The 13,834-nt window shown below is 39.0% G+C and overlaps 1 long non-coding RNA gene across 1 annotated transcript in view; it reads right to left on the bottom strand.

Annotated features, from left to right (window-relative positions):
• Positions 1-10,903, bottom strand: part of LOC134793412 (uncharacterized) — a 121,875-nt gene extending 110,972 nt beyond the window's left edge. Inside the window, exon 1 of the long non-coding RNA XR_010144541.1 lies at positions 10,768-10,903. This is a non-coding gene — a long non-coding RNA (uncharacterized LOC134793412). The remainder of the gene's footprint in view (positions 1-10,767) is intronic.
• Between the last annotated feature and the right edge of the window lie 2,931 nt (positions 10,904-13,834).

Genomic DNA, 13,834 nt, shown 5'->3' with positions numbered 1-13,834 from the left:
TTATATAGTTCGTTTTTTTTTTGCATCACACTAGACTGACTGATTTTTGCAGACTCCACGATCTAGATGTGTCTTTTAATTAAAAAACGCTTTTAAAAAAGCAGTTACAATTACTTGTGAAAGAAAAAGTATGTAAGTAATCGTATATGATGCATAATTGTTACATATTTGCCGTGATTTAATTTTAAAGTGTTTTTCAGTAAAAAGACACGTCAAGATTGTTTACCTTTTTTCTAATGTTAAAAAAACGAACTATAGACACAAATATTGTCAAAATAAGTGACGAACAATACAAGTTTATTTTATATAAGTATTAGGTATAATATTCGAATTTAAACTGTAGTTCGTCATACTAACATTAAGCTAATTTTACAGCTTAACTAACGTACCTATTTGTAGTCACTCGACATATTGCATAAGCAGCGGTGAAGATAGCCGCACGCTACGTAGGTACTTGCTTGAGATTACTAAATATATTGTTTATACTACACAAGTTAACTAATCTACATATCTTTCGAATAACCAGCGCTAGAAAATACAATATAAAACTTCAATTGTAGTAACGAAGTGAAGCTGACGCCAAATCGGACCATAAAATTCTTACATCAATTGCTCTTCTAAACACAATAACGCTTTCACTTATAGTTTATAGTGCACTATTCACCCGATTGTGTACCATACAGCAGTCGTAAAGGAAGACTTCTAGCATAAAAGTGAATTCGTTAAATTTTTTACAACACCACCGGGCGAATGATCTAGTAAAATGTTATGTTTCGGTCCCGACTCCCGGCGTTTATTCTTTATTTCGCCACCGCTAGGGAAAATATGTAATACCTAAATTACTATTGACCTTCCCTTAAAGAGAAATTCGAACTTATTCGCAATCGCGTGTAAAAGGCGTTTGATGTTTGTATTTATTATATTTCTTGATGTTTTTGATAATTAATATTCGAATTATGTTAAGGAAGTGGAATAATTAATAAATCTTGGTAGACATAATTATAATATTCCTGGAATATCTACTTAAACATTTAATTTCAAATGTGTTACAGCTTACAGACGTATATTATTTTGTACTAAATACAATACTTAGTAGTAGTCAACAACTGCAGAGTTGATAGATAGATTTTTTTATTTTATTTATGTATTTATACACATCGGTTTAGAAGCAGGGTGATGACTAAGTTATAACAAGCCGAATTCGGATGCGACATCCGGTTTGAACCATTTTTCAAGAGAGCGATTAACTTTATAATATTCTTATGAAACGGGTATGTACCTATGTGGGGCTGGAGAAGAATGCTCGGAGTATCGTGGACTGAATTCCGTACCAACGAGTCTATACTTCGAGAACTCGGCATCAAGCAGCGTTTATCATCTTTGGTGCAGTCTCGTATCCTCACCTTTTTTGGTCACGTAGATATGCCGCCTAGGGGAGGTGGCTATTGAGCGACTTGTGGTCCAGGGAAAGGTTGAGGGTACCAGGCCACGACGAAGATCGCCTATGACGTGGACTGACCAGATAAAAGCGGCAGTAAATGGCTCATCATCACTACATGAATGCACGAGGAAGGCGGCTATCAGAGAAGAGTGGCGACGTGTTGTGAAGCTTGCCACCAACACCTGAAGTGATGACCACGACCACTCTGTCAAGAGTGATACCGACGAAGAAGAAGATGATATTGACAAAATACGCCAAGTTTTATAATCTTATCTCAACTACAAGCCTGCTTCAAAGTTGTATGAAATCCAAAAAAAATATATTATTTTTTAGATTTTTATGGAAGTAGGTAGTACTTTTGATATTATTAAAAAGTGTGATTTAAAAGGTATTAAGTAAATAAACATTTTTATTTCTATTTATATGACTTTTTTAGGTGAAATTCAAAAAATCTTACTTTTGAAAAATTATAAAAAATAGAATGAATGAAATAGAATAGAAGTGATGCAAATAGAGGAAATGAAGCGAGGCAGAGGCCGACCTGCCGCCACCTGGAAGAGCACAATCGAAAAAGATCTTAAAGCTAATAATGTAGACGCAGGGACAATACAAAATAGATTGTTGTGGCGAAAACGTACGAGGAGGGCTGACCCCAAGTGATATGGGAACATAGCCAGGAGAAAGAAGAGAAAGAAGAAGATACAAAAATAGAAATAAAAATGTTTTTCTACTTTAAAACTTATAAATGACATGTGCAAATAGTGTGAAAACAGATACTTACTTAAATAAAATTCTGAATCATAAATACTTTTTTTTTGGTTTCATACAACATACAACATTTCAAAGTGGTTGAGATAAAGTTACGAAACTTGGTGTATTTTATCAGCATAATAAGTGTAACAAAATAAGGGGGTGCCCCGTAGGAAAAAAAAATGTTTTTTGAACCACCCTAATACGTAGCCGCAATATTAATATTGTTATTGGCTGGCAGGTACTTGTAAGCAGAATCATGATGGCGTACCTAAACGTTACGTAACTTCTAACGTTGCCCGGTCTTTGGAGATAATAATTTTTAATACAGCACCAACTTCCCGTGCTCGAGCGAGCTAATCAGAACTATTTACCCCCGCGGGGCCCGAGACCACAAACTTCGTTTCTGAAGTCCGGCTACCAAAGAAACTATCTAATACGATAAAAACAACCTAGGAAAACCGCAAACTGTGCACAGAAATAACTACTACCTACCTGCAAACGGGCATCGAAGTTCAAATAAATAAAATATTGCATAATTATTTTCCCACTTTGGAATAAAATATTTTTTTTTGTAATAATTATTTATTGAAACAATTAATCGACAATATAATAAACATCATTATCTAGAACATGTAACCATCTGCTAGGCAAAGTTTCAATACCCTTAGCCCAGAATGAAAGTGGCGGAGAGACAAAGAAGTTGGCAAGGTAATTTTTTAGGTCGCCGGAATTTTCGAATTTCTTTTTACGAAGATGCTGTTTCAAAGCCCGAAATAGATGATAGTCGGAAGATGCTAGATCAGGGCTATAAGGTGGATGAGGTATTGTTGTCCAACCGAGCTCCTCTAGAAATTTACAGGTCATTTTCGCCGTATGTGGTCTTGTATTATCATGAAGTAATGATACTTCGAGTCGTTTTGGCCTTTTTTTCTTTAACAGCGTTCGCCAACTTCTGTAGTTGATTCACGCAGGCTTCGGCATTGATCGTCTGATGGTCGTCCAGTAACTCCCACAACAACATTCCTTGCGAATCTCAGAAAACTGACAGGAGAAGTTTCTGGCCATGCGGACTGCTTTTCGGCTGTGTTGGTGGCCGTTTATCGGAAGGCATCCAAAAGGCTTTTCGTGTAACGCTCTCGTACTAGACCCAGGACTCGTTTCCAGTGATGATCGACTCCAGGAAGCTCGACTGCAGATGGCGATCTATGGTACTGTAGTGATATTTAAGAGTTTTCTCTAAATCCCTGGTGGTGGAATCCGGATGCAACTCAAGCTCGCGCCGCAATGCTACTTCGTCAAACGTGACGGGGCGACCAGTATGAGGAATGTCTTTTAGACTTGTGTCTCCTTAATTAAAGCGCTGGAACCAATTTCGTACTGTGCGATCAGTAGTAGTGTTTGGGCCAAAAGCAGTATTAATCTTATTTGCTGTTTCCCTCGAACTGGTTCCCAATTGGTGTTCGTATAATTAATCACTCGAAGATGTTGTTGGTCCATTTTTTCGATTTTAACTAAATCCCTGTAACAAGCCCGCGCTTCTATACCCTACGTGAAAGATTCGAGAACATTCTACTATACACTAGATTTATTCTAGAATATTCCCGAGACTACTGAAAATATCAAGAAAATTTTGAAGTGGGAAAAAAATTATGCAACAACGTAATAGGTACAAAGTGTTTTATCATGGCTAGACCCCGCTATCGGAGGTGTAAATTGGTAGCTGTCAAGTTCTTTTTTTATTTTTATTTATATGAGCATAGAGTATCCCACTGCTGGGCAAAGGCCTCCCTCCTCCCTTTCCACGTATCCCGGTTTTTACCCGTCTCCCACCAGTTCCTATCAAAGGCGTCAAGGTCATCTTGCCAACGCCGTCGAGGTTTGCCGCGAGTGCCGCGACCCCGGGTTTGGTGTGGGACCCAATTGGTTGTTGTTTTAGCCCACAAGTCATCCGGCATACGGCAAACGTGTCCCGCCCAGTCCCACTTCAGCTTGGCGGCTGTTTCAGCCACGTCGGCTATTTGAGTTTTAGAGCGTAGTACAGTGTTTTTGATGCGATCGGTCAACTTGACGCCGAAAATACTACGCTCCATGGCGCGCTGACAAACCTTAAGGTTGGATTTCTGAGCTTTTGTCAAAGACGAAGTCTGAGCTCCGTAGGTCAGGATGGGAAGAATGCACATGTCCATGAGCCTTCTTTTTAAAGATATAGGGAAATCTCCCTTCATTTGCTCCTTCATGGATCAATAGCTCTTCCAGGCACTTCCGGTTCGTCTTGCGACCTCCTTGTTCTGTCGTGCCTGGAAAGAGACTATTTGGCCCAGGTAAATGTATTCTTGGACATATGACATTTCTTCTCCATCCACTACCACTGTTATTTTTCGGCTGTTAGTCATGAGCTTGGTCTTTGACATGTTCATCATTAATCCTACCTCAAGGCTTGCCGTGCTTAAGTATTGTAGCATGGCACCGAGCTCCGTAGCTGAAGAGGAAAACAAAACTATGTCGTCAGCGAAACGGAGGTTAATCGCCGTCCACCGACGTCGATACCTCTGTTCTCCCATCCAGCCGCCAGCTTCCTGAATATTTGCTCAACGGTACTAGTGAACAGCTTGGGCGATAGCGGGTCACCTTGCTTGACGCCTTTCTTTATATCAAAAGATGGTCCGGGAGACTGTAGTTTTATGCAGGCAGTACTTGAGGCATAACTAGATATTGTGGATGAGCTGTATGTATGTAGGTTCTATATCTTGTTCTTGCAGTGCGGTAAATATAGATGAATGACTTATGCTATCAAAAGCTTTGGAGAAATCTACAAAGGCTAAATAAAGGGGGATTTTGAATTCTATGTTCTTTTCGATGATTTGGTTAAGTGTTTGCAAGTGGTCCGTGGTAGAAAGACCAGGCCGAAACCCGGCCTGTTCGGGGGGTTGGTGACTGTCAAATTTTCCAGCAATGCGACGTTCTATTATTTTGATAAAGGTTTTATAAAGGTGTGAGATGAGGCTAATGGGTCAGTAGTTATTGATATCAGATTTATCACCTTTTTTGTGTAGTAGGATGATGTTGGAATGACAAAAAGTTATTGGGAATTTACCGGATTTTAAAATAGAAGTAAAGAAATTGGTGATACGAGGTAAAAGTGTTGGTTCCCCTATTTTAAGTGCTTCCGCCGTAATACCATCCCCACCGGGGCTTTTACTGTACTTCATCTTCGCTAAAGCGAGATGAACTTCGTGGCCGGTAATGGGCGGGATATTTTCCGGACAGGAGTAGCTGGCCGCGCATGGCCACCCGCAGGTGGGCATGTAGGCACGGGGTTCAGGTCGGAGTACAACTGTCCAGTTCTTAGGGATGGGTAAAGATTATTTTGAAATACTAGCTATATGTCGATAATTATAGCTATATGTCGATAATTTTTCTTTACCATAATGAGAGTCTAAGGTAAAACCCTTACTAACGGCTCGGCCACCACATTGTGCGACTGGCGACGGCGTAGGCTGCAACCATAGGTTGAAGCGAGACACAGCGATCGGACCTTTCGCTCTCGCCTATGGTTGCCGCCACCGCCGTCGCCGGTCGCACAAAGCCGTGGCCGGGCCGTAAGGACAGTAGGTATCCAAAAGCTGCGAGTTCATTTGTCACCAGAAGCGGTTATTTTTCTTTTATTCTCTTATCTAACTTTCTCTGAAAAGATAATCAATTTCGGTTCAGGCCGATTTTTGAATTTCAACCGCTCGATTTCGTGTATTTCGTTTAATAATATTTCCACTAGGTACTAGGTATTTAAATTCTACTAATAGAATTGAAAACGAGCGGTCAATACCACTCGATTCTCAATTTATATCGCTCGTATTTCAAAAATTATCATTTTGACAATTTCCACCGAAATCGTATCGAAATCAGATCGAAATTCAGAAATCGCCCCCCTGCTCTAATTAAACAAATTTAATCCTTTAAATTTATTTTCATTAGGTTTCGTAGACGGAATAAATTTTGGTACAATCTTTCCCGTTCAAAACGGAATATAAAATTTTAGAGTGCCCTGGCTTTTAATGACTTTTGGTACTACAGAATTTACGGCATACCTTTTATTTAGAGCTATAAAGCGCGCATAAATTTCTAAATGAAAAATTCCTTTCCAAATTTCGCGGTATATATAGTTAATTATTATCATAACAAGTGGAAAGTTTTGTAATTCAAATGGATTGCGGCGAACTAGCAAAACTTGCGAAAGTGTATCACTAAAAGTTTCGCTTGTTGGCGAGGGCACTAAATTAGGTATATTCAAAGAAATGGGATGTTTCAATTCGCGATCCGCAATAAGACCCATGAAAAAATTCCGGCGCACAAAAAGGCTGACCGAAAAATTGGGTTACAGACGGATGAAATAAATTTGCTCATTACATCGGGGTGATCTAAAGCGTAACTTGCGGACCTCGGAGTTTTATTAGGCGCATATATTTCTGACGCTGTGTATATTAAGAATGGATAGAAAATCTGGGTGATACTGAAATATTTTGGGTGATTCTTGTGAATTTAAATTTTACGTCTCATTGTCTCGCCTTTTTTGTAATCATGGTCAAGTTAGTAATCATGGGAAATAAAATAGGTAATTGAGTTTAATATTTAGCGTCATTTATATCAAGAGGGGCTGTATACCCATTTATTAAGTGACCCAATCTTAAAATGTAAAACATTAATACCAAGCATAAGCAAGTTTGTGTATAAATTACTGACCCAACTTTTGTTAATGCTTAAAAAGTTGCATAAAAAAAAACGCTTTTAGTTAATAAAAACCGACCAAGTGCGAGTCGGACTCGCGCACGAAGGGTTCCGTACCATTACGCAAAAAACGGTAAAAAAAAGACGTTTGTATTATGGGAGCTACACTTAAAAAATTTTTTTTTGTATTTGATGTTATAGCGGCAACAGAAATATCATCATCATCATCATCTGTGAAAATTTCAACTGTCTAGCTATCACAGTTCATGAGTTACAGCCTTGTAACAGACAGACGGATGGACAGACGGACAGCGGAGTTTTAGTAATAGGATCCCGTTTTTACCCTTTGGGCACGGAACCCTAAAAACGGAGTTATCGTGTGTCCATTCCAACCAACATCGCTATTAAATAAAAATCTCTCTTAATCCACAAAATAAACAAGATCCCCCTTCGCAGCCCTTCGTGAGCGTTAAAAGCGCTACATTCTTGTTCCCAATCACTTTATTCTGTGCAACCCCACATATTTACATGGAGCTTGCATCAAATTACCCCACATATCGGACGTAGCGTAGGCAGGGCCATAACCGCGAAAATCGAAATTCGCAAATTGCGGGCATTTTTCTCTGTTACTCTAATTACGCCTTCATTGGAGTAAAAGAGAAAGATCCCCGCAATTTGTGAATTTCAGTTTTCGGGGTAGCCCCTCAGGATACCGATATGAGGGACTCGGTGATGAGCCAGCGGATCCGGGAATCGATGGACGGACATGTAGATTGCTTACTGTGTGGAATCAGGATTCATGTTGGCGGGCTAAAGGAATTACTTTCAGTTGTTTTGAGACAGGACCATAAAATATATTTAGGTAGTCTGTTTATTTAGATGAGAACGTAAAACTGAATGCGGCATTTTTTTTACATGACTGTTCATAGGAGAGTTATATTATGTTTATGAGATATAGCCTGGTGACAGACAGGCAGACGGACAGAGACGAACCGCGGGGTCTTAGTAACAGGGTCCCGTTTTTACCCTTTGGGTACGGAACCCCAAAAATACACTATAAAGAAAAGTGAAAACGTTGAAGTCGCGACGATAACGGATAGAGAGTGCCGCTTGCGTACGGAAATTAAATACATGGTAGTATTTGCGCAAGGCCGCAAGCTAAATAAGAACTGAATGCGACGCGACGGTTTGAATTCAAACTTATCTAGTGCTGCTCTTCAGTGGGATCAGAATAGTATATGACTATACCAGCTTAATTAAAGGATACTTAATGAAAATTTAGGAGTCTCAAACATCCAATATCAGTAAACAATATCTGGGAGATCGAGCTTAGCTCGGAAAACATATTAAGACTCAAAAATGCGCGTTTTCCCAGAGATAATACCTAGCTAGATCGATTTTTCGCGCCCGAAAATCCTCATATACCAAATTTCATCGAAATCGTTAGAGCCGTTTCCGAGATCCCCGATATATATATATAATTAAATAAATACATATATAAGAATTGTTAGTTTAAAGGTATAAGATGTATCAGTAACATCAGAGGGCCTACCGCGAAACACCTTCGACGTGTTGCCTCCCTGTCACACTTACGTACGAATTTACAAGTGCGACAGAGAGGCAACACGTCGAACGTGGTTCGCGGTAGGGCCCCAGATTTTGTGATTGCTGCATTATGATAGGCAATAAAATATGAGTGTGGGTTTATGAATAATAATATGTAGGTACATTGCATACATTGCTTTATGTACACATATTATAAGGTCTTTATGGTGTGTTCAGAAACCGCATGTTGAGACCGCCATTTTGATCAAAAAGTTTTTGTTTTATAAATAGAGATGTTCGAAAATGTTATGTCATTATTGCCAGTGACAAAAAATACGTGAATTAAACCATCCAAAAAAAATACGCGCCTTTTTCTACTGACAGACTTGTTTGACCGGCTTTAGTATTACGATATTAATAAACATAAGCTGATACCTGCGTCTGTTGACTTATTTTAAATCAACGTCATTTTGTTATGTTATACCCGACAATTTCTGTTCGAGTTTCCATATATTTTCTCCCAAAGCAATCATGTAAGGCCATATTTTATACCTATCTTGTAAGTGCGTAAAACCAACCTACATAAGAAGTTTATATTTATGGAAGCCGTGCCTTTCTTTATGTGTATTACCTTAGTAAAACTAGATGAATCTTTCGTAATATTATAAGTGGGTTACTATACTCGCTCTTTTACGGTTCAACTCTTTGAACGATATTCATACAATTTGCATGCGCATAGTTTGGTTCTTGAGGGTGAATCTGAAATGAATATAAGATAGTTTTGTACCGGAAAAAACTCAATGAAATCTGCATTTTGATGGCGTAGATTGAAACATCATGGGTGGAACAGAAACCGGAATGTAATACGGGTTCTTGAGGAAAATTATTAGTCTAAGTATTGTGACGCATTGGTTAGTGTAAGGTCAGGTAAACATTATTATCAATAAATTTAATAAAATAAAAAAGGTTGAAGTTTTTGCATTAAAGCTTATTGAAATTAATTGTTAATTAAGTCACGCTGCATAAAATGCATATAGAAATGTGTATTGAACTATTTGTAGCGGTAAAATCTAAAGCAGCTAAAGAAAAAGGTAAAGCATCCGGAAAGCTCACCGACATACTAACGGCTCCACACTGCGCAAGTGAAGAAAAAGCCTCTCGGCTACGGAAATAACGCCGCGAGTAAATTTGCTTGAATCCAACGCTGGAATCGGTGAGCGTTTAAAAAAAATGTTACCGCTTTCTCATGACGCCACGATTTAGCGCTTTATGCAGCGATATTCGCTACGCTACTTCTTGCACGAGTTAATACGTTATATTAACTCACATTTATACGTTATATTAACTTTACTCACGTTTATAGACGGGTCTAACGTTCAATTACCTTTATTTACCGACATTTCGACACAGGTTTCACTGGTCGTGGTCGCGGCTAACTGATGTCCCAGCAAAATGTCAAAACAGAGATTTGTGCAATACGTTAAGTTATGAATATGAACAAGTGATATACGCTGCGCTAAGACAAAATTAGCACGATTAACGACGCGTATTTATAAACATTGTGAGGTCGATTGTGATTTAACTGCAGCTATATTCCTGTTGCTGCGTCGTTGGTGCCGCCGCTGTATCTGTCAATTTTCTTTAAAAAAAACGGGTGACACTTGGCGCCGCATTACTGTCGCGATTATGACGTTCCTTTTGTCACTCATTTTATTGTAAAGTGACAAGTACAGTAGGCTGCAAAGTTAAGTGACCCCCCTGCATGTGAATCTGTTTGTAGGGAGAAGGTCACTTAACTCTACAGCTTACTGTACAATGGCGGCAACAACGGCGCCGCAACAGTAATGTAGCAGGCTAGCTGCATGCTAAGTGGTATCCTCTTTGAGACAACAAGTTACAAAACTATGTCATATAGGTTTATAATATCTGTTAATCTTAAGATGTGTCAAATATTATTTCCATTTTATTTCATTTCAGTTGACATCCGAACACATTTACGCACGACTTCACTACATTTCGCACGGACCAGTCAGCGGGAGCGACTCCAAGGGCGTATTAAAATAAGATTAACATCGTATTACGTTTATACCCTTTTAACTCCGCGCGTATCGTGCGCGCCGTGACATCGTGAACCTTGCTGAAATGCACGAAGGTTGACATTGAATGAAATGATTCATTGAATGATCGTTGATTGGTTGAGTTGAAGGTTGATATTGGGCTGTAGCCGCGCGCGTCAGTTGACGTCTTTGACGGTCAAAAGTTTAAATCTGAATCGTGCTCCGTGTATGTCTATACTCTAAACTCACCTACGACGTGGATGAACGCGGACCGCACTTGCGTGTGGAAGGAAGGTGCGTCCGCTGACACTTCGCAACGGAACCGGCCGGCGAGCGCGCGCGTCGCTTCACGCAGCGCGACCTTCTGCGACGTCGACTTCGACACCTGGAAACAAAATGGCTGTTCAGTGTTTATCCAGGGTGCTTAACTAAATCGCAATCGTTTGCATTGTCAAGGGGTGAAGTTGGAGGAGGGAAAAGTGGCGCTGATTGGCACATTAAGGATGACTCACGCTAGACCGAGGCGAGGCGTCCAACATGCCATTTTCTATGATAGCTGATCGGTGATCACTTGGTGTTTTCCATAGAAAACGAAGCGCCGGAAGCTCCGGCCCGACCCCGCCCGATCTAGCGTGAGTTAACCTTTAATTCTAGCGGCAGCCGTTAGAACTAACTTTACTTACTTCATAAATCGTAAAAAAGCCTACAAAAGGACGACAGTACCAATCGTGCACCTTGCGAATACCTCTCACATTGAATGATGGTCGCTAATAACAGTTCATATTTATATGGGTTAGCTGTCACGTAAACAGTTTGTAGACATGTTTGGGACATGTCGCCAGGCAGAGTGATGGCAGGTGGGCCCAAATGTTAACGGAATGGTGGCCGCTTTCAGACGAAAGAAGTGTCTAGTGTCCATTTGCTCGTTGGGTGGACGACATTCGGAAGATTGCGGGTCACTACTGATGAGATTGGCTCAGGACCGGGATAAGTGACGTACTCAGAAGAGAAGCCTATGCTTAGCAATTGGGCGATAAAAGGCTGATATGATGATGATATGATGAGACATTTATTGGAAGTCTTAGCAAAGTAATTTATTTAGAATTGCAACATATAAGTAAGTACTCAAAATACTGTAAAACACATTTCTTCAATATTTTTTTTAATAAAGCTCAACCACGAAGACTTGAAGGAACTGTCATAGGGATCATCATTGTTCAGCGTGCAGTTCCCATACAAGGTGCAGTCAGGTTGCAGTCCGTCTGTACCGGCCCTAAGAATTTGTAGTTCTCAAAACCTGCTACCTACCTAGTAGCATAAAGTAGCATTCAGCTACTTGCAAGACTTGATTCCAAGAACTCATTAAAGAACGGAATTAGATACTATTCAATTAGTACGAGCTTAAGTATTCATGTCATTCAGTTAGAGAGGGAAGGAATTCTTGCACTAATCGCTTTCAGACCAAAGTTTACTTTAGTTTTCTGCTAGTTTAGAGGTATAAATATGTCTGGTACGTTCTTACGTTGCATGATTTTGGAAACATTTAGAAATCGTGTTTGAATTAAGGAACTTTAGTAACTGAGCTAGCGTTATGACGGAAGCTAACTCTGCATTCATTGCAATGACAGTGTGGCAACGTCATCATTAATGTCAAGTTTCTATGAAACTATGACGTTTACAATATCAATATAACTGTGTTCCATTCAAATTTGTGCACAGTTAACTTAGGCGGACTCTATCAATAATCCTACGCTGTCGTTATGCAGAAGGCAAAAGCCTGTGTTAAAATTATGAAGACTTTACCTCTAGCCGCCCAGAGGCCTACAAAAAGGTCTTCCGTTCCATTCTAATTTGAATCTTTATTTTTACAAATCGCAATTTTGATAGGTAATAAAGATTCTTTTACTTGGCACGTTTTAACGTCTGGCCGTAGTGGTAAAAAAATCTCTTCCCAGAAGCGTCAAGCAATATCCTGTGTCCCATTTCGCCGTATTGATCTAACATTGGAAAATAACGCCGCCATCGCCCCTTGTTTACACTGACCCGTCGTCTCATTTTAATTTCTACACCAGCAACTATCACCACATCGTATCTTGGCCCACCAATTTGTAGAAAACTAGCTGTTAAGCCGTTCCTTTAAAGTTCAAATTTGAAAGAAGGGGAGTCTAAGTTTAGGATCGCTTAGAAGATATTATTATATTTGCGACAACAAAAAGGAGCAGTAATAAAGGGTTATTACTGCCATTTATATGAAGCTGATTTTTATAAGGAGAATGAATAAGAGTTTCGTTATTGTATCAAATAATCGTCTTTCGCCTGACTTGGCTATTTTTATTTTAGGTTACGGTTTCCAATATTATATGAATTATATCGTTAGATTCCTAAGGTTTCGGTTCAGCCGGAATTTATTTCGGCCTCAGAATTGGAAAATTTTCTAGTAGGTAAGTACCTATATTGTTCTTGAAGTAATTATATTTAAGGTCATTTAAAGCTTAATAATTTTCAGGGTTCTATACCCAAAGGGTAAAAACGGGACCCTATTACTAAGTCAAGACTCCACTGTCCGTCCGTCCGTCTGTCTGTCACCTGGCTGTATCTCATGAACCGTGATAGACAGTTGAAATTTTCACAGATGTACATATTTCTGTTGCCGCTATAACAACAAATACTAAAAACAAAATAAAATAAATATTTAAGTGTGGCTCCCATACAACAAGTGTGATTTTTTGCCGTTTTTTGCGTAATGGTACGGAACCCTTCGTGCACGAGTCCGACTCGCACTTGCCCGGTTTTATTTCATTTTTCCATACAAAATATGCTACCATATGGCACTGCTAGTCTATAATGAGAGTGTTTTTAAAATGCTGTTACTTTTTCTCTTTTATTAATATTATTAATCTTTTTATTAAACTTTGAAAATCGATTATTGTCCTTTGTTGTTAATAAAAATGTAATTTTCTGTTCCTTATTGCTATGGCTTCACTTTTTTTTATTAATGGAGATTTTAATCGCTGACCGTGCTGCAAAAATGTTTGAGAATTATAAAACTAAACGATCAGAAAAAAATACAGGAAACAGCTTTTTCCCTGTAATGTAGAATTTCCATTACAGTCGTAGAAATGGATTTTGTATAAATATTTTTGTAAGTGTTGTCGTTTGTCCATTCTTGGACTTTCATCTTTTTTTTAAACTTAGGTACTTATTTCTATTTCTTATTTAAAGTTTATACGTAAACTAATCTGATATTATTACATGCTATAAAATATATATACATTATTATCTTTCATAATTCGTCTGAGAGCCATGGTTTTTATAT

The sequence above is a fragment of the Cydia splendana genome, chromosome 9 (genome assembly GCF_910591565.1).
Source record: "Cydia splendana chromosome 9, ilCydSple1.2, whole genome shotgun sequence".
NCBI lineage: Eukaryota > Metazoa > Arthropoda > Insecta > Lepidoptera > Tortricidae > Cydia > Cydia splendana.
This window is presented reverse-complemented; position numbering and strand designations above follow the sequence as displayed.